Source organism: Myotis davidii, unplaced genomic scaffold (genome assembly GCF_000327345.1).
Source record: "Myotis davidii unplaced genomic scaffold, ASM32734v1 scaffold125, whole genome shotgun sequence".
Taxonomy (NCBI): Eukaryota; Metazoa; Chordata; class Mammalia; order Chiroptera; family Vespertilionidae; genus Myotis; species Myotis davidii.
In genome coordinates this window covers 7,008,616-7,028,361 of record NW_006299390.1, presented here as the reverse complement: position 1 = coordinate 7,028,361, position 19,746 = coordinate 7,008,616, and positions in this window count along the sequence as shown.

The following is a 19,746-nucleotide window of genomic DNA, read 5'->3' as shown; positions in this document are numbered from 1 at the left end:
ACTCACCCACCTGAGCTGTAGGTCATCAGTCCAGGCGGACCTAGGCCTTAGCCCAGGATGAAGCCCCTCCTCACATGCCTGCCCACCCACCGCTGCCCGCACACCCCTGCCCGCACATGCCTGCCCACCCACCGCTGCCCGCACACGCCTGTCCGCGCACTGGAAGCTCAGGTGGCCCCATCTAAACACATGAGCAGCTTGAAGCCTCAGCCCAGGGAAAGGCTCCTCCCCTGCCCAGTTCTCCAGACCAGGCACCGGGCATCCCTCCCCTTTCACTCCTTCTCCCTCACCTTCTGCACTGAATCCATCACCAGCTCCACCTCTTGTCTACCTGCCTCTTCCCAGCCCCCCACTGCCCGATGATCCTAGTCTGCCCTCTCCACTACCCTCCCACCCCCATCCCAGCTGCCAGCTCCCACTGGGATGAGGTGGCAGCCTCCTACAAGGTCCTCCCAGGTGGGCTGCCCTCACAGGTACCTACACAGAAGAGGAGCTGGCTCAGGGAGGGTAATGCACACACTAAACCGTCCACCATGAATAATAAAAACCTAATTAAAATATTCATAACTTCTTGCCCTGTCTCCATTCCCCACCCCGTACCCCTGAAACGTTGGCAGCTCCCCCTGGCTATTACATAAAGTCCAGACTCTTTGTAAAGGTTGGTCACAGTCAGCTCCACGCCTGTCACTGGCTCTTTCCTCTTCCCCACTCCACCCTCCAGCCAAAGTGAAGGCTGTTCAGTGGCGATCCCCTCTGGCGGTCAGTCTGATAGCTAACCCAGCAGGTGGCTAACATATCCAGGAAGCCTTCCAGTGCATTTCCCTCTGGACCAGGATACTCAGGGATTACCAATATTTTAGGCAAATGCCAATTATTCCGGGTGAGGAGCTAATCGTATGCCACACAGACCACCTATGTCCCCTCCTCTGTGGGACCTACCAACTCTTGGGCAATGGCTCTCTTGCTTTATAAATATACCTCAGCGCTCATATAAGCAAATGCACCAAGCACATTTTTCAATGGACTCTTCAGTCACTCGTTAGTTAACTGTTTACTGAGCACGTACTCTGTGCCGGGCACTGTGCGAGATCCCAGGATCACAACCCACAGAGCAGGCGCAGAGTAGGTGGTCATAGAAGGTACATTCTCATGGAGAAATGGGCTTTCAACACAACAGATTATACGATTAATTATTTGGTGATGGTTTTGTAACGTACTACGAAGAAGAACCGGGACAAAGACAGCATGTCACTTGCTACCTAGTCTGGAAGGGGGAAGGAAAAATAAGACTTCTTTAGGAAGCGATGTGCGACCTGAGCGCTGAAGAATACGCTGGAACTCAGCCCATCATGGGGGCTGACAGCGGGAGGACTCCAGGCAGAGGGAATGGCGCTTGCACAGCTCCACGTGGGAGGGGGATGCATGTGAGGAAGCCAGCCTGGCTGCGGAATGATGAGGACCTGGGAAACAAGGCTAGGGAGGTGGCAGGGCCAGCACCTCGGCCCCGCAAGCCAGTGCTGCTCACACCATTGCTTTCCGGTGTGTCATAGACCAATACTCTTGTAAAAACCAATAAAAATGGGTTACTAGAAAATTAGAAGACAAACAAAATACCAGTCCATGTGTTATTGTTCTTTTACTCTTAGACTTAATAGACATAAACTTATCTTGCCAGTTCCTATAAAAGTTCCTAAATGCCTACTCTCAATCTGTGTCCTTGCTTGGGGCTTACGGATCACAACCTGGTCCCGGTCCAGGTCACACTTTGAGCAGCAAGGTGGATGGGAAGCCGTCCGAGCACTTCACGCCTGGGTAAGGTGGACTCGGAACCATGTTTTCCGAAGGTCATCCTGGCTGTTGGATGGGAATGGGTTTGGGGTTGAAGGGTCAACTGGGCTACTGCAGGCATCTTGGTGAGAAACGATATACCTTCCAAGGAATGATATTTAAGTTTGCAGCAACCTGCGAACTGGTCATTGACATCTAATATTAAGTGACATTTAGGTCATCTCCGGAAGCAGAATTCACATTTCCAAAACCGAGTAAATCCAGGCTCTACGAAGCCTTATTCAATACAGCCCTCGGGGACCTTCTAGCAGGATCCTCGCTGTGGCTTCTGCAAACAGCCTTCCCACGCCATCCACAGCCCCTCTGGATTTTACCGGAACCCCACGACGATCCCCCACGTTACCCAGCCTCCCAGAGAGCACAGCTGCCATGCTCCATGCAAATCCTTGTGATGAATGAAATCCCAGAGGGCAAACAGAACCTGCTGACCATGGGCTGTTCTTTGCACTGTAATCTCACCTCCCTTACACTGATGAATTTCCAAAAATGTTTAAGAGACACTGAGTTTATGCAGCTAGGGGAGGGAGGGTCTGGGGGGTGGGAGCCAGGCCAGGAACAAGATCAGAGGCCTTTGTCTCTAGAGACAGAAGGCAGCTGGGCCCTGCCTCCACCAGGCATCTGCTGAAGACGCAGTGTCTGTCACGGGGCCTCTCTGAGCCTCGGTCTCCTCATCTACACAATGGAGCCAATCCCTCCGCCTGGCTCAGCTGCAGGGCTGACATAAGATGCTTTCCGTGTCATCCAGACACACATTCTGTGGTACGAGCCACGTGGCGGGCATTGAGCTGGGCACTGAGCTCACAGAGGCAGGGAGGGAGGCACAAAAATAAAGGGCGATGCTGCACACTGGGTACAACCCAGAGACTCATGCGTGGCACCCGGAGACGGCGTGTCAGGGAAGGGCTCCTGGATGGGGTGCTGGCGGATCTTTTAAGAACTGTCCCCAGTATGTAAGCCTAAGAAGGCCCTCCTAGCGAGAGGAACCAGATGAGCACGATGCATTTGGATGCCACGGGAGCTCACTGCCGAGAAAGCGTGTGGGAATCAGGGAAAGGGGGAGGCAGGGTGGGGACAGGGGTCACAAGGGCCGTGTGCACCAGGGAAACAATGAAATGAGACTACAGGGAGCACTGTGAGGATCCGCACTGGGCTGGCTGCAGGGCGCCTCGGAGTGCGGGTCGGTGCTGCTGCTGCAGTGGAGAGCGAGCAGCAGAGTGGCTGTAGTCCTCCGCGGGGAGACGCCGAGGGCTGGACGTCCTGTGTGGTGCAGGTGGGGGCAAACGCGGTGACCTGACTGGCCACTGCGACCTCACTCGGCTGACAGGCCAGGAAACTCAGGTCCCCTGCACGCTCACGAGAAGGCGCAGGACTCTGGGTGTTGGTCCCAGGTAGAGAAGAGCAGCCTGTCTCCCCCGACCTCCCGAGAGAGCAGGAACCCCTCTCCCTCCCGCCACTCTGGAGTGAAGCCCCGTGGCTTCCATCACTGGTGTCAGAGATTCCAAAAGCGATCAATAGATGCCATGTTCCTGGCGGCTAAATGAAGACAACCCTGAGTTTTCTCTACTCTTCCTCAGAGACCACACCGACATAGGGAAACCCATCCAGAGTGGGTGTGTTGTGTGTGTGTGCATGTTTGTACTTGTGTACCTGTGTGCATGTGTGTGTGTGCATGCCTGTGTACGTGTGTGTCTTCTGTGTACACATGTGCGCTGTGTTTACATTGCATGCCTTGTACACATGTGTGTCTGTGTACGTGTGCCTTATACATGCGTGTCTGTGTGCATGTGTGTGCTTGTGCTTACATTGCATGCCTTGTGCACGTGTCCATGTGTGAGTGTCTGTGTACATGTGTGTGCGTGTTGTGTGCGTGTGTATACCTGTGCGTGTGTGTGTACTTGTGTGCATATGTGAGTGTGTGTGCATGCATGTGCAGGTGAGCGGGTGGAAGGCAAAGGAGACCTCAGAGACCCCTGCTAGGAGCTGCCTGCTTCCCAGAAGGCTGACCTCCGGAGGTTCTAAGCCCCACCATCAGCTCTAGCTTCCCACCAGCCCTCCCTGCCCAGGAATTCTCTCAGGGGATAAGGGCTGCCCCGGAAAGGCAAACGCACATCCTTAATCAAGCTGGGGAAATCCAAACACATCTTTCCGATCTTCTTACTGCCAGCAGCCATCTGCAGCGGGGGACGCTGACCCTCCCCCACGCCAGCCTCTTCCCAGAAGAGCTATGCCCCCGGGAGCTGTCACCCGCAGTGACAGCAGAGGCCAGAGCGAGCCGGCTGCAGCAGGGCGGCTGACGTCAGCTGGCCAAGCCGTTCAGAGATTAACGAGTTCATGGGTCTCAAAGCCATTCAGGGGAAAGAGACCAAGATAAACTGCCCGGATCTGTTTCTGTGCCGGAGCTGCCCGCCCACGCCTCCCCGCCCCTCCCGAGAGGTCAGACACGGGGCAGGAGGTGAGCTCGGGCCTGGGGGGTGCACAGACCTCAGTGTGAATGTAGCTGGACCCCCTCAAGTTTCTCAAACTTCAGTGTGTGTCAAACTGCCCAGCGAGTAGGACAACACGGACTCCCAGTCTGACTCACCGAGGCTGGTGTCGGCCTGCGACCTGGCGCTTGCCCAGGCTTGCAGGGTAGGCCCAGGCAGTCAGCCTGCGGGCCACTTTCTGAGCAGCCCTGGGCTCCCTCTTGCCACTCAGCGACCTCTGCACAGTCACCTGCCTTCCCCGGGCTCCAGTGTCCGCATCTTCTGAAGGAGCGTGAGACACCTGTCTCCTAGGGGCGCCGGGGCGTGCGTGAGAGGACCTGTGTTCCCAGGACTGGCACAGAGGCAGCAGCTGCTCACAGAACCTAGAGTCGCATCAAGAGAGCCAGGAGCCCCAACACAGTGACACAAGTAGAATCCTGGGCCCTGAAGCCCAAATCTCAGAGAGTACTGTGGGCGCACCACACACACACACACACACACACACACACCCCTTCATTTACTAAACTATGACCAGATCTCTGGGTTCCTTGAGGTTTACTTGCTCCTGAGAAGAAAGAAAGAGAAAGCAGTGACAGGAGACCACCCCACTGGCCTCGGGCCTCGCTGTCACTCAGTCCTGAACTTACATTAGATGGAGGCCCTGCTCGTGCCAGGTGCTGGGGACTGAGCTGAACAGGCCCCTTCTGCTGCCCCCGAGAAAATCATGGAGCCAGACACAAGCAAAGGACTCACATGTATGATCTGGAGCACTGTCGCGCGCGTGCGTGTGTGTGCACGTGTGTGTGAACAGGAGAGGCAGAGGCTGCTAGCTCAGCGCCGTGGAGGGCCTGGCAGGCTGGGCAGAAACCCTCGCAAGGACAGTGGGCACACACTGGGCGCTGAAGCAGCGGAGTGACCATCACACTGTGCCCTGGACAGAGCCCGGGGGCCGCTGTGGAGGTGGACAGAGGACACGATTAGAAGGAGGGAAGCCATTCAGGAGGCAGAAGGCGGTGACAGTGTGACCGAGAGTGACTGCCTAGGGACATGGATGAGGGAAGGAAATCAAGAACAAGACCTGCCCAAGCTAGTCTCAGATCTGTTTCCCCACTTTGCACCTGGCAAGATTCACATGAGGATTAACCCCCGGAGACCTGAGCATCTGAACTTGGATACCAGCTCTCAGAGGGCGCCTCACAGCCAAGGCGGTGGCGTGGTCGGCCTCACGCCCTGTCCAGCCACCAGCTCAGGCAGCTGGGTCATCGCCAACCAGCCAGACCAGGCCCCAAAGGGACAGGACGGGGTCTCTGGATTCGGATTTGGGCTTAGCCTCCCCTCAGGAGGGGGGCCTCGGGCAAGTTCTGAGCCCCTGAGAATGAGGAAACCTACTTCCAGGGATTAAATCGCATCCCAGCATGAGATCCAGCCCATGGGAGGCGGCCCAGGTGGCGAGGTGACACAGAGTCGGGGCTGCAGCTGGCGCTTAGACGGGCCTCGTCTGCTAACCTGCCTCTTCCAGACCCAAACACCTGACGCTCACGGCTCCATCTTCCATGTGCTGCCTCCTCGCCCCGAGAGCTGGGCCAGGCACAGGGCATGGCCTGGGGGCGGCAGGTGTGCAGAGGGACAAGGGCCAGGGTGCACCCCCTGCAGATTCTCAGTTAACAAGCTGTGCGCGCCCAGCGCACCCAGCGGAGGGAACTCAAGATTGTCTGGGGCTCCTGAGGAATCGTCATGTATTATAATAATAATAACCCACTGCTGAAAGGAAAAAATAGCCCGGCCAGTGGAAGAGAAGGATCAACCAGCCAGTGACCTCAGTGCCTCGATTTAGGGCCTGGCTCACTCCTGGGAGCTCCAGGAAAGCCAGGGAGCAGGCGGCCAACTTCCTGACGCGCTATTTTGGACGAGCCTGCGGCCTTCTGTGATTTGTCACGCAAGCCAAAGGCCATCTTTCCTAAGCCCTCCAGGACCCCGTACAGGCTCAGCGCCTTCCACAGGCCGCCCTGGCTGCCACGGGCCATCTGCGCCCGGGTCAGTTCCCCTCTCGGAGCCTCAGTCTTCTCATCTGAGAATTGGAAACATGGGATCTACCTCTTGGAAACCAAGATGATTAGACAAATGATGTCTGCGATGCGCCCTGCCCTTGGGCCTGAGGGGGGGGCAGGGGGAGCAGGAGACCCCCAGCAGGTCCCCCTTCTCATTCCACAGTCCGACCTCAGTAGCTGTGCACGGGGTATGCAGCCAGCAAAGGCTTGTCAACTGGAAAGACTTGTACAGCATTTCGTATGGTGTTTCCCAGCTCCCCACACCCACAGGGGCTGCCAGTATTTTCTCCTCCCGAAGAGGAGTTTGATAAACTGTGCTCCATACTCTGCACAGAGAGGAGAGGCCAAGGCTGGCGAGGGGCTGCACCGAGACCCAGTCGGGCTTTCCCTCTCTGCCTCCTTTCCCCTTCTCCTCTCCCGCCATCAGCACGGCGTTAATCCCACCTCTGCACTGGCACAGGCGGCACAGCTGGACCGGTGCCCCGAAGGCTCGGGACACAGGCGCTCAGGGCCCGGGAGACGCCTGCTCTGGCCGGGACCCCGCCTGGGGCCCAGCTCGCGACTGGGGCGGATTTGGGCTCCGCCGCCGCTCGGCAGCTGGGGGTCTCAGGCGGTTCCCAAGCCTCTGTGTCCTCGGAGGGACGGTGACACATCGCCGACTTACATCTGGATCTGATTTAAACTGCCTGGCTTTCTCACTACACTGGGCGGGAACTGTGAAAGGCAAACCAAACAGAAACACAAAGCACTGCTCTGAAGGGAGGGTTTCTTCCTCCGGGGGAAGTGCAAGAGCAAACAGCACCGTGGTCCCCCCGGATATCACCGTGGTCCCCCCGGATATCACCGTGGTCCCCCTGATATCACCGTGGTCCCCCTGATATCACCGTGGGGGCTGAGGCAGACCCGAGCCATCTAGAGCGGCAGTCACCAACCAGTGGCCCGGTCCCAAAGCCACCTGTCACCCGCCAGGCTCCTTGGATGAGTCCGTTTATTCTGCAGGCTCGCCTCTCAACAACTCCCGTTACCCCCTCAGTCAGGGTCACTGGACGCAGCACAAACCGCATCTTGTCTCTCTCTGTCCAGCCGTGGACGGGCGCCCGGAAATCCCGTCCCGCCTAAACAAAGGACGTCACCAGACCCCGAGGACTGGACCACACCGGGCCCAACAGAGCTGTCACACGGATCTTCCTGCTTCAGGCTCACTGATGAGGGTGGTTAGGACTTTGGCTTCCAGCCTGACCCAAAGCAGAAAGTCCCTCAAGATCAGAGTCAAGGTCGGGATGGGAGGCAATGAAGGGCAGAGCAGTGACTGAACGTGGTCCAACCAAATGTACATGAACAAGCCAGTCAGCAGTGGAGGGGTCGGGAACCCACCTCCAACCCTCATTAGCTGTGTGACCTTGGAAACGTCAGGCAACCTCTCTGAGCCTCAGTTTTCCCACTTGCAAAATGGGAATGTGTCCAGATCCCGACGTCTCAAGGCTGCCCGGGGTCTTATGGGATGATGCGCGTGCAAAACATCTGGCCCGGAGGAGGTCCCACTGAAACATGACTCACTTTTTCCCTCAAATTTCACCCACACCAATTCTTGGTTTCCCTGAGCAGAGCGGTCAGTCCACGGAGGGCAGCCCTCTGTGGGTTCTCGCTACAAAAAGATCTCATTTGCCTCAACCCCCGGGGACTGGGAGAAGCCAGAACGTTCCCGTCCTGCTCCGTGAGTTCCCTGTTGGCCTCGGATGCCAGGAATCACGTCAACTTTGACTGTGACATTGAACCTGCCCGTAAGTGCCTGCTAATGTGAAGCTCAGCGATGGAAATCAGAAAGGCTAGAAGGACATCTGGTGGGTGTAAGTCATTCACCATTTTGAAATCATTTATTCCCTGGGCATCAGTTCAATATCATTATTTTTTTTAACATACCACCGATTTTAAAGTATTGCACTTAATTTTTAAAAAAAAAAAAAACTGATGGCTTAAAATGACCCTGAGTGTCCCTAAATAGTTAAGGGTGTATTTCCCACGAACAGGGATAACCACAATATAGATATCACTTTCGGACATTTACGCTGACAATACTTCTGTGGCACCTGATGCCTCCTTGGGATTAGATTGGGATTTCGTATTCTCAGCCAGAACATTGCACAGATGATGTTTCCTTCTCAGGGTCCCACACGGGGGGCACACAACATCCATCTGTCTTTCAGAAGTTGTCTTATCGTGATTGCCTGATCAAAGGTGATGTCAGATTTTTCCTCACTATCCCTACTGTTTTATTCCCTCCCTTTCAAGATGCTTGAGGACCATGCAAATATCCTGCCCTTCATCAAAATCCCACCATCCCCTAGGTCAGCGGTTGCCAACCTTTCGGACCTCACGGACCAACCTAGCGACCGCTGCCCTAGGTTGAGTATCCACTGGTTCTTTCCTGATCCGACCTTTGCGTTAATGTTTGCAAAACAATGGTTGCAAATGCTCCCCTGGGTCACTAGGGTATCTCTACACTCCAAACAATCGAGAACCACTAGATACAGAACCCCTAAAACACTGGCAGGTGCTGATGATTTAATGGGCAAACTACGCAGGTCATTAAAGGTAGTATTCGTGTTTATCAAAGAAGGGACTAAACCCAACATTTATCAAGCACCTATTGCATTCAAACCCTTTCTATACTTTACCTCGGTGACCCTTCCTGGCCCCGCTACGAGGGAGGTGCTTACTCTTTCACAGGTTAACACGCTGAGCTCAGCGGGATTGGCTAACATGCCCAGAGTCAACCAGCCACCAAGTGGCTGCCCTGAGATTTGAACATAGGTCCACCGACTCGGAAGCCCATGCCTTTAACACTCCACTACTCCCAACGCCAGTTTCCGATTCCCTGCAAAACGGATCTGAGCTGTTCGGTCTCTCGTCACACTGTGCCCACCGGCGGGGGAGACCTCGTGCAGGGACAGCCATGCCACCCAGGTTGGGTGCAGCCCACGTGCAATGGCTGAGAAAGACCCAGGAATTATTCCAATGGGTCCACCGATTCAGTGCCCACACTGACCCTCTCTCCCTCTGTTTGTCCTGAAGTTCATGCCCCAGAGTTCCACGCCCCACACTCCCTGGTACTATCATGGGACTAGGAAACAAGCAGCCACAGAGCCCTCACCAAAGCTCTGCCTGGAGGCCTTCCTTTCCCCTTCCCCCTCACGCTTCAAGCAGGCCTCCCCAAATGCCCAGACAGATGCTTTTTTGTTCCTCCAGTTTCACACCACAATGTCCCCTATTGTTCTTTACTCCAAATTACGTTTCCCTTGGGAATCTGGGGTGGCTTTGCCAAGAAGCAAGGGCAACAGTGCAGTTGGTGACGAGACTCATTCAGGTACATACAGTAACGAATGGTGCGCATCTGAAACGAACATGTTAGGTCAGTGATGACCACGGTGATGACAGGGAGAAGAGGGCATCCTTGAGAACTCGAGGGTGAAGTTTGAATGTTGCCTTCAAAGGCTAGCACAACTGATGGGGGAGGGGGGGTTGCAGTGAGAGCTGTGTCTGCAGTCAGCATGAAGCCCATTGATCCATTAACAAAACTAACGGTGCCCTGGCCAGTGTTTCTCAGTGGCTAGAGCATCAGGCCACACACCGAAGGTCAAGGACATGTACCTGGGTTGCCAGTTCTATTCCCGGCCCCCTGTCAGGCAACCAATGTGTCTTTTGTTTCTTTCTCTATATCTATCTATCTATCTATCTATCTATCTATCTATCTATCTACCTACCTACCTATCTCTCACCTCTTCCCACCCTTTCACTCTCTCTAAAATCAATGGGAAAAAATATCCTCAGGTGAGCATTAACAAAAAATAATAACAGTAATGTGGAGGCAGCCTCTTTCAGGGAAATCAGATCTAACAACACTGATTCCTGCGGGGCTCCTGGGAGGAGAATGTACTTAGACGTCAGCTCATGCTGCTGCCTCTCTTCTAGAGATCTCAGCGCTGACGTGAGCACTGCTCTCGTTCTAGAAGGGGGACAGGACGGAGGGCTGTGCAGGAGGAACACACCCCAGAGGGCTGCAGAAGGCTGAAAGTAAACTGCCGCTCAAGCGGGTGGAGAAGAGAAGGACACGCAGAAACCTCTAGAACAATGTCTCAAACATTTTTAGCAGTGAACCTCTTACTCAAATGGAATTTCGCACAGAACCCCAATATGGATATAATGATATTTAATTATCATAATTTTATTTAAAAGTGAAAACTTTTATATATTTATTATAAAGTGAGTCAGTGAGATTAATTACACGCTGTTTTGTTAAATGTGGAAACTTCAAATGAGGGGTTAAGGATGACTGTTGTGCATTCTATCAGCTTTGGCCCCCAATGTATTTCTCTGTTGGGGATCAGTTACACAGCATCGAGTAAAATGCTTTTTTTAATTATTTATTTGTAAGGTTGACTATTTTTTTAAATATATTTTTATTGATTTCAGAGAGGAAGGAAGAGGGAGGGAGAGAGAGATAGAAACATCAATGATGATAGAGAACCATTGATTGGCTGCCTCCTGCATGCCCCACATTGGGGATGAAGCCCACAACCTGGGTACATGCCCTGACCAGGTATGGAACCGTGACCTCCTGGTTTATAGGTTGATGCTCAACCACTGAGCCATGCCAGCTGGGCTCAAATGAAATTCTGACTGGTACTTACAAGCTGGGACCATCTGGGTGAGCTCTGCTGCTTACCCTGCAATCTCAGGGTACTTTTCCAATACAGTAAACTGAGCTCATCAAAGCAGCTTTATTCTAAGTTCCTTTAGAAAAATAGCTAATCTTGCAACATAAATTAACATGTTTACAACTGCTGATGTGTTCAAGAAATTGATATATTTTATAAAATAAAGCAAACACATATAATAGTCGTGTTTTGTTTTTAGTTCAAAGCAATGGATCAAAAGCTGTGGTACATGTATACAGTGGGATATTACTCAGCTGTAAGAAAGAATGAATCTTACCGTTTGTGGCAGCATGGACAGATCTAGAGGGTATTATGCCGAGTGAAATCAGTCAAGCAGAGGAAGACAAATACCATATGGTTTCACTTATGTGAAATTAAAGAACAGAATAAACAAACAAAACAAAACAGAAACAGACTCAAAGATATAGAGAACAGACTGATGATAGCCAGAGGGGAGAGGGGCTGAGTGAAAAAGGTGAAGGGATTAAGAAGTACAAATCGGGCCCCGCCAGGGTGGCTCAGCGGTTGAGCATCAACCCAGAAACCAAGAGGTCTCCGGTTCGACTTCCAGTCAAGGCACATGCTCAGGTTGTGGGCTCGATCCCCGTAGGTGGCGAGGAGGCAGCGGCTGATTGATGATGTTTCTATGTCTCTTATCAATGTTTCTATGTCTCTATCCCTGTCTCTTACCCTCTCTCTAAAAATCAATAAAAAAACATGTTCTTTTAAAAAAAGTACAAAGTGGAAGTTACAGAATAGTCACAGGGATTACAGTACAGCAGAGGGAATAGAAGCAATAAAACTGTAATAACGATGTGCGGTGCCAGGTGGGTACCTGAACTGCCAGGGGGAACACTATAAAATACACGGTTGCCTAATTGTTATGCTGTTATGCTGAAATGAAAACAAAATAATAATGAATGTCAACTGTAACTGAAAAATGAAAAATGTTTAAGGGGGGGCACCTCTCTGACTCCTTTAAAATTTCAGACAGTTGACATATAAAGATATGTCAGCAATAAATTTGGACTTTATTGCCAAAACCGGTTTGGCTCAGTGGATAGAGCGTCGGCCTGCGGACTGAAGGGTCCCAGGTTCGATTCCGGTCAAGGGCATGTACCTGGGTTGCGGGCACATCCCCAGTGGGAGATGTGCAGGAGGCAGCTGATCGATGTTTCTCTCTCATCGATGTTTCTGACTATCTCTCTCCCTTCCTCTCTGTAAAAAAATCAATAAAATTTAAATAAATAAATAAATTTGGACTTTATTAATTCTAAAAAGTTAAAAATATATTTTACAACAGACATTTGAATCCAACATTGGCCCAGTTCCTAACGCACCACAACTGGGCCCAAGGAGTGCCCCTTGTTAGGTAGGGGAACAAAACAACACAGTAATGGTCCCATATTTGAAAAAATAATAACGAATGTGCCTGTGTTAAAACCCAAGCAGAAAAACATATATATCAAAGTGCCAATAGTGATTCTCGTGTTGATATTACAAGGACGATTTTGTGTTCTCTTTTCCAGTCTGTATAAATTTTTCCACCATCAACATGGATGACTTGCATAATAATTGTTAAAACCCTGGCAATTGTTCGGCTTCTTCTCCTTTCAAAAGCATTGAGGGGCTCATTCTTCTCCTCCTTAGCATGGAAGTGCCACGACTCCCATTAACGGCAAAAGACGTGGCTTGCCTTCCCCTGAGGGACACTTCAGGGGGGGATGATTACAGCTGCCATGACAACAAGGGGAGGATGTGATGTCACATAATGAGCCAGTGGCTGCACTGTTCCCATCCCAACGCGGAGCTCGAGCCGCCAGCTGGAAACCCAGCCGAGGCCTCATTAAGGGCATCTGCTCAGTAATTACTACAAGTTTTGCCTCATCATGCATCTAACTCCGAAAACAGCCTGACCCATTCACAGGGGCCTCCCGCCTCCCGCCCCCCACTTGTGTGGAGCTCAGACTGACAGCCCCAGGGACCTGGGTCAGTGTGGAGATGCACCTCCATCAACAGCCACCGGGAGGGAAGAAGTACTGAGGACTCACTGTCCCAAACAAGCCCCTGCGAATCACCAAGGGATCTGCTATTGCATCTCCCCAGGACGTTTAAATGGTGTCATTTCCATCAGAGAAGACCTCACACACCTCTCCCCCATGGGAAAGGACAGCAGGTCACAGCGACTGCACAGCAAGCCGGGGGACCCATGCAATGTTAGATGCGTGATGGGTTCTCTGACAACGAACGTGAAATCCCAAGATGCTGTTGGCACAGAGCTCGGCACAGAGCAGGCAAGCTGCTCTATGGAAGAAGCCAGCCAGACCCGGCTCCCGGCCCAGCCCTACTCCTCCTTTCCCTGAGCCACGGGTTCCTTGCCTGTAAACTGAGAATAATGATGAGTGGAAAGGGTTGCTGAAAATTAAATATGAAGCTCTGGTACGCAAACACTAAAATTCGTTCCCCAAACAGGTGCCCACAGAGAACTGGATGGGTAGGTCAGTGAATAACGGGCCCCTCCTCGGGTCTCCATGGGACCAGTCTCCCGCCACTCCTCCTGCCAACCACAGCAAGACAGGTTCTGGTGTTCTCACACACGCTGTTTTCTCTGCCTAGAATGTTCCCGAAATCTCTCCGCTGCCCATCCCATCCTCAACCTCATCCAGTTCCTGCTCCCCAACAAAGCCACACACCGGAGTTACCTAGAGAACTTCCTAAAACTGCACCTGCCTCGGCCCCATCCTGTAAGGACAGAATCGAAGCGTGGGGCTCAGAAATCCTGCCGAAGCTCCCCATTTGGCTCTTACGCAGCCAGCCCTGCCCCGAAAGTGCTTGAAAACCACTGATCTGGCTAATTCTTTAGAACTTGGCTCAAGGATTCTCATACATGGCTGGTGGCTTGGCAATTACTTACAAGTTAAGCACAAACTCCCCATACCACCCGGAGTTTCCCTCCTGGGAATCTACCCAAGAGGATGAACACATATGTGCACGCAAACATGTGTAGCCAAAACAGGGAAACACCCTGTGTCCACCAACTGGTGAGTGGACAACAAGCAAATGCCTATAGCAACAGAATGGACACTATTGGGAATAAAACAATGAGGTGGTTATACTTGGTGATTACCCAACTCTGAAAACTTACTCAACATCGTGAACTGTACTTTTACATGGGGGGAACGTTATGGTATATAAATTACACCTCGGTGAAACCGAGTGAAGAGATGGGAGGAGAAGCGAGGCAGGAAGGCCGAGTCCACGCCTCTGCTGACCGCTGCAGGCGGCGAGGCCTCTCTGCCCTGGGTTACCCACATCCTTTACGAATCCTCCCAACACGGGCCCGGGATGTTATTTTTTAATACCAGTCTCCCCGCAAGCCCGCAAACTTTCCAAGAATGAGAACATGGTCTAATGTCTCCTCAGATTTGCAGGGCAGCCAAAGGGCACCTAGCAAGTGTCTGGAAGAGAAGGCTGAGGGGTGAGTGACCGACGGAGCTTACAGTTGAAATAAACTATAAGAAACATCTGGTCCTGAGAGTTTCTCTCCAGTTGCCTCCTTTACACAAGGTCATGAGCCCTGTCCCGGGATGCTAAGCGGAGACGCTGGCCGACGGACAAGTGCACTGAGTTCTCACCGGAGGCTCGTCCCGGGTGTTAGGCGCCTTCCCTGACATCCCAGGCAGAGTCAGGCTCACACATACCACTTTAATTTCTAAAGCACGGGGGCAGGGAGGGGTGTCGGTCAGGATGGAGGTGTAAGTTTGTATAAAATGTGTGTGTGTCAGTGGTGAGTCAGCACTCCACAAACAGGCAAGTCTCCCCTGGCTTGTGCGGCATCAGAGAGAGAGAGAGAGAGAGAGAGAAACGAGAAACTTTAAATGCCCATACATACAGTTAAGTTTCCCCTCCCCATCCCATTTAAATATCAAACTGCAATAGACCATTATGCGAACCTAGGATGAAGAAAATATGGAAACAGTCACCTAAATAGTAACAGAGGTTGCCTCTGAGAAATGAGGTTTGCTTTCCCAAGTCCCTAACATGAGCTGCATCATTTTTACAGGCGAATGAAACGAATAATCCTCTCCTCGTTTTCTTTAAAAAATGCAGGAAGTAGGAAAATGAGGAGCGCCTCCAGCCCCCGCGGGCCACCTGCCTCTCTGACAGTGTGAACGTCCGCCTGGTTTGTTCCGAGAAGAGAGTGAACTTCGGATGACCCAGGGAGGACCGGGTGCAATGGAGGAGCGCCGTGCACACTGGAGGGGCTGGGGATCTCACAGTAGCAGGCGGAGTCCCCACAGTGGAACCACAGTGTGCTTTTGGGAACACAAATCCGATGGTCTCTTCTGCTTAAAACCGTTCGCTGCCCTCCACCACTCTTGAGAAAAAGACCAAAACCCTTCAGCTGGCCGGCCCTTCACCTCTCCAGCCTCTTCTCGATCCATATTCCTCCTCTATTGCCCTCCAGCCACAGGGCCTTTGCACAGGCTGCCCACTCCACCCAGATGCGCCCCTATCGCCTTCATCAGGGAAACCCCACCCCAAAGACTGGGTTCCATCCCACTACCGGGAATCACACAGCACCCTGACCCTCTGTCCGAGGACGCAGCACTAATGTCTATGGCTCTGCTGGGCTGGTCACTTTCACTCACATTGGATCCCTAGGGCCTCACACCCTAGCCCTCATTCGGCGGGCACTTCGTACAGAAAGCCTAAGTGACTGATTACAATCGTGGGCAAGCAGGGGCACTAGAGAGTATGCGCCTAGACCAGTCGTCGGCAAACTGCAGCTCGTTAGCCACATGTGGCTCTTTGGCTCCTTGAGTGTGGCTCTTCCTAAGCCTTAGGAGTGCCCTAATTAAGTTAATAACAATGTACCTACCTATATAGTTTAAGTTTAAAAGATTTGGCTCTCAAAAGATATTTCAATTGTTGTACTGTTGATATCTGGCTGTGCTGACTAATGAGTTTACTGACCACTGGCCTAGACAAACGCACAGACCAGCTCATGCCGGGCCCGAGAGCCCTGTCTGGAAATGTAGGCCTGCCCCTGCCCGTGGTGGGAAGCTCCGGTGTGGTTTTAAGCTGGAGGGTAGCAAGGTCGGTGTTTGGTCCAAAAAATCATTCTAGCTGCCGAGGGAGAGGAGCCCAGAGGGGAGGCAAGACGACTTCGAAATACTGCGATGGCTCGGGGAGAGAGGAGGAGGGTCTGAACTGAGGCACACGGGATGGAGGGCAAAGTCTCAACAGGAAAGGGGCTGAAGAAGGAAATCTAGAGCCCTTGATGCCTGATGAGACGGGGGAGGGGGGGCAGACAGGAAAAAATCTAGATCAGGGGTCCTCAAACTTTTTAAACAGGGGGCCAGTTCACTGTCCCTCAGACCGTTGGAGGGCCGGACTATAGTTTAAAAAAAAAACTATGAACAAATTCCTATGCACACTGCACATATCTTATTTTGATGTGAAAAAACAAAACGGGAACAAATACAATATTTGTATTTGTGTGTGGCCCGCGGGCCGTAGTTTGAGGACCCCTGATCTAGATGGTTCCCAGACTCAGGGTGCAGGAACCTGCGCTTTCTGACGTGCAGAAACTGGACGTGGGTCATGGCTCTGAAACTAGTCCCTGGCCGCCTGAGGCCTCAGTTTCTGGGCCTGAAGAATGGAGCTCTTGGTCTCTTGCAGGGGTAGTGGCAGAGTCGAATGAGTTGATATTAGCGCCAGTGCTTCACAACCAGTAAAGCCTTATCATTTTCACCTTCAACATCGGGAACAGCCAGCATAAGGGCTGCATAATGACAGCAGCCGCCTTGAGAGAGTTGCTAAGACCAGACTTACACTCTTACCTAAATTCTGCCTCTTTTAAACGTTGCCCTGTCCTAAACAGTGGGCCTCGTGACCAGAGAGGAAGCAAACGCGTCTCCTTAGAGAGCGGGTCTCCCCTGGCCCAGCAGGCGGGTGGGATCTGCTTCTGCTCAGAGTCCTGCAGGGCCCCTTTGAGATGCTGATTCCCCGCAGCACTCACTGACCTGACAAAATTAGAAATCTAATGTAACTTCCAACTGCTAAAGAGCGATGAGTCACTAGACACAGTGACCTCTTCTTGGAAATGCAAACAGATGACTTAAAAATAAAAATCCGCCCGCCAGTGTGGCTCAGTGGCTGAGCATCAATCTATGAAACAAGAGGTCACCATTCGATTCCCAGTCAAGGCACATGCCCAAGTTGTGAGTTCAATCCCCGTAGGGGGCTTGCAAGAGGCAGCCGATCAATGGTTCTCTCTCCTTGTTGATGTCTCTCTCTCTCTCTCTCTCTCTCATTCCCTCTCTCTCTCCTTTCCGCTCTGAAATTAATAAAAAAGTATATATTTTTTAAATCAATAAAATAAAAATCCATCCATTGTCCCACTCGCTGCCTAAATCCTATTGTGTTAAATGGGGCGCCCTGTGCAATGCCAGCTTCCTCCCGGGGCCTCTCGGGGAGAGAGCTTCCGAGGGCTGCAGGTTCCGCCTACTTTGTGATTCCAGGGCAAACCTCTAAGGCAGCCGAAACACCTGCAGGTCTGGCAGGCGGGAAGGAAAGGAATGAAGGGAAGGGAGAGGAATTAAGATTCATGAGCACATGGGATGGTCTCATCACTGGCCCAGCATTTAACATACGTCATGTCGCACACAGGTGTTATTATTCCTGCTTTACAAGACTCAGAAAGAAGATTCAGGAAGGTCAAGAGAGTAGTCCGATGCCTCATGAATGGTGATTACCAGAGCTCAGCAGCTCAGCTTCTGGGCTTCCCACCACACGCGCTACAATCATTCTTTGAGATGACCTCCGATAGTCAACATGCCTGGGGAGCCCTAGCCAGGTTGCTCAGTGGATAGGGTGCCAGCCTGCAGACTGAGGGTTCCGGGTTTGATACTGGTCAAGGGCACGTGCCTCGGTGGCAGGCTCGATTGTGTAGGAGGCAACCAATGGATGTGTCCCTTTCACATCAATGTTCCTTTCTCTCTGTCTCTCCGCCTCCGGTCCACTAGCTCTAAAAGTCAATGGGAAAATATCCTCGGGTGAGGATTCACAAACAAACAAACAAAAAATATGTCCAGTGAATAAAATATGCATTTTGGCAGGTCCAACAGAGCATCCCCCAGTGAAAAATAAATTAAAATAGAAAAGAGGCGCGCACGGGACCTGAACTCTGAAGCCCTGCTCTGAAACCCTCGCTCCATCGGCCCCTCACTTGTGAAAGCTTTTCTGGTAGAATTAGACCATCGATCCAAAAGGCCGGCCCAATCCTAGTGGTTATTCGTGATCAAGTCCAAAATAACTGACCCTCCTCTTCCGAAGCCCATGGGATCCCACCTGAGCTATGCTATGCTGCCACGGAGAAGAGAGGGAGCCCAACTGTCTGCACCAAAGCCAGGAAAGCAGGGGTCGTCGAATCAGGCCGTGCGACTTCCTCGCAGAGGAACAACCCTTGCGGCGGCATCCGTGGGCCAGCGCGCACGGGCATGGTCTCTGGCGGTCTAAGCTCCATTCAGCAGACACTGCCCGACAAGTAAAACCCACTACCGAGCGCCCCAGGGTTTCATGGGAAAGCCCAAGGCCAAGCTCCTGCCACCCTCCGGCGCCTGCCTGCCAAACAGCACAAAGTGCCAACCAGGTCTGCCCAGAGGGGCTGACAGTGTTACCCAGACCCAGCTGGAAGCCCTGGCGGGCTGAGGCGGGAGCTCCAGCCCGGCCTGGTGGGAAGTCCTACCCGAAAACAGAGACAGCCCAGCAGCCCAGCCAGCACTTGACATAAGTGGCTGGTGGGGGCTGGGGAGGCAGCCGGGCCAGGCTGTGAGCGCCATCCAGGGAAGCCGCTGTGGATCTGGGAGCCTTGCCCGCTCCCTTGGTTCCAGAGCTTCCCTATCATCACTACCAGCAGCTATCAGTGGATGGGCACCCAGAGTGGGCCAGGTTCCTACATCCTCCTCCTACTCATCTCTCCAACAACACAGCGACGAAGGAAGCGGTGTCCGCTGACACATGAGGCAGGAGCCTCAGGAGATGGATGAGCTTTCCAGCAGCATGGGGACAGGAGCCGCCAGGACTGGGTCTGGAGCCCAGGTCTCCTGCACCACCTTCCTCCCCGCTAGCCCCTGGCAGAGGAGAGCTGAGCATCCACACAGGGACTCACTTCACAAAGCCTTCGCAAGGGACGCACTGAATCCTGAAAGATGATCAACTGCTAGGGAGATGGGAACATTTGCAGGTCCACCAGGGATTCCTCAAGAACAACTGTATCCCGGCCGGCATGGCTCCGTGGTTGAGCATCGACCCAGGAACAAGAGGCCACTGGTTCCATTCCCAGTCAGAGCGCATGCCCGGGTTCTGGCTCAACCCCAGTGCAGGGTGTGCAGGAGGCAACTGATCGATGATGTTTCTTTCTCATCAGTGTTTCTGCCTATCCCTCTCCCTTCTTCTCTCTCTCTAAAAATCAATAAAAATATATTTTTTTAATTATACAGGATCGGACACCAATGCCCAACAACATGTAAGTAAATGGATTTTGGCAGGAAAGGCAAATCTTGAACAATGAAATTAGGTCAAGGTCACCCTTACAGCTTTTTAAGAACAGTACATATGGTGCTTGGTCCAGCAAGACTCAGAGCTGGTGATTATCATTTTCATGTT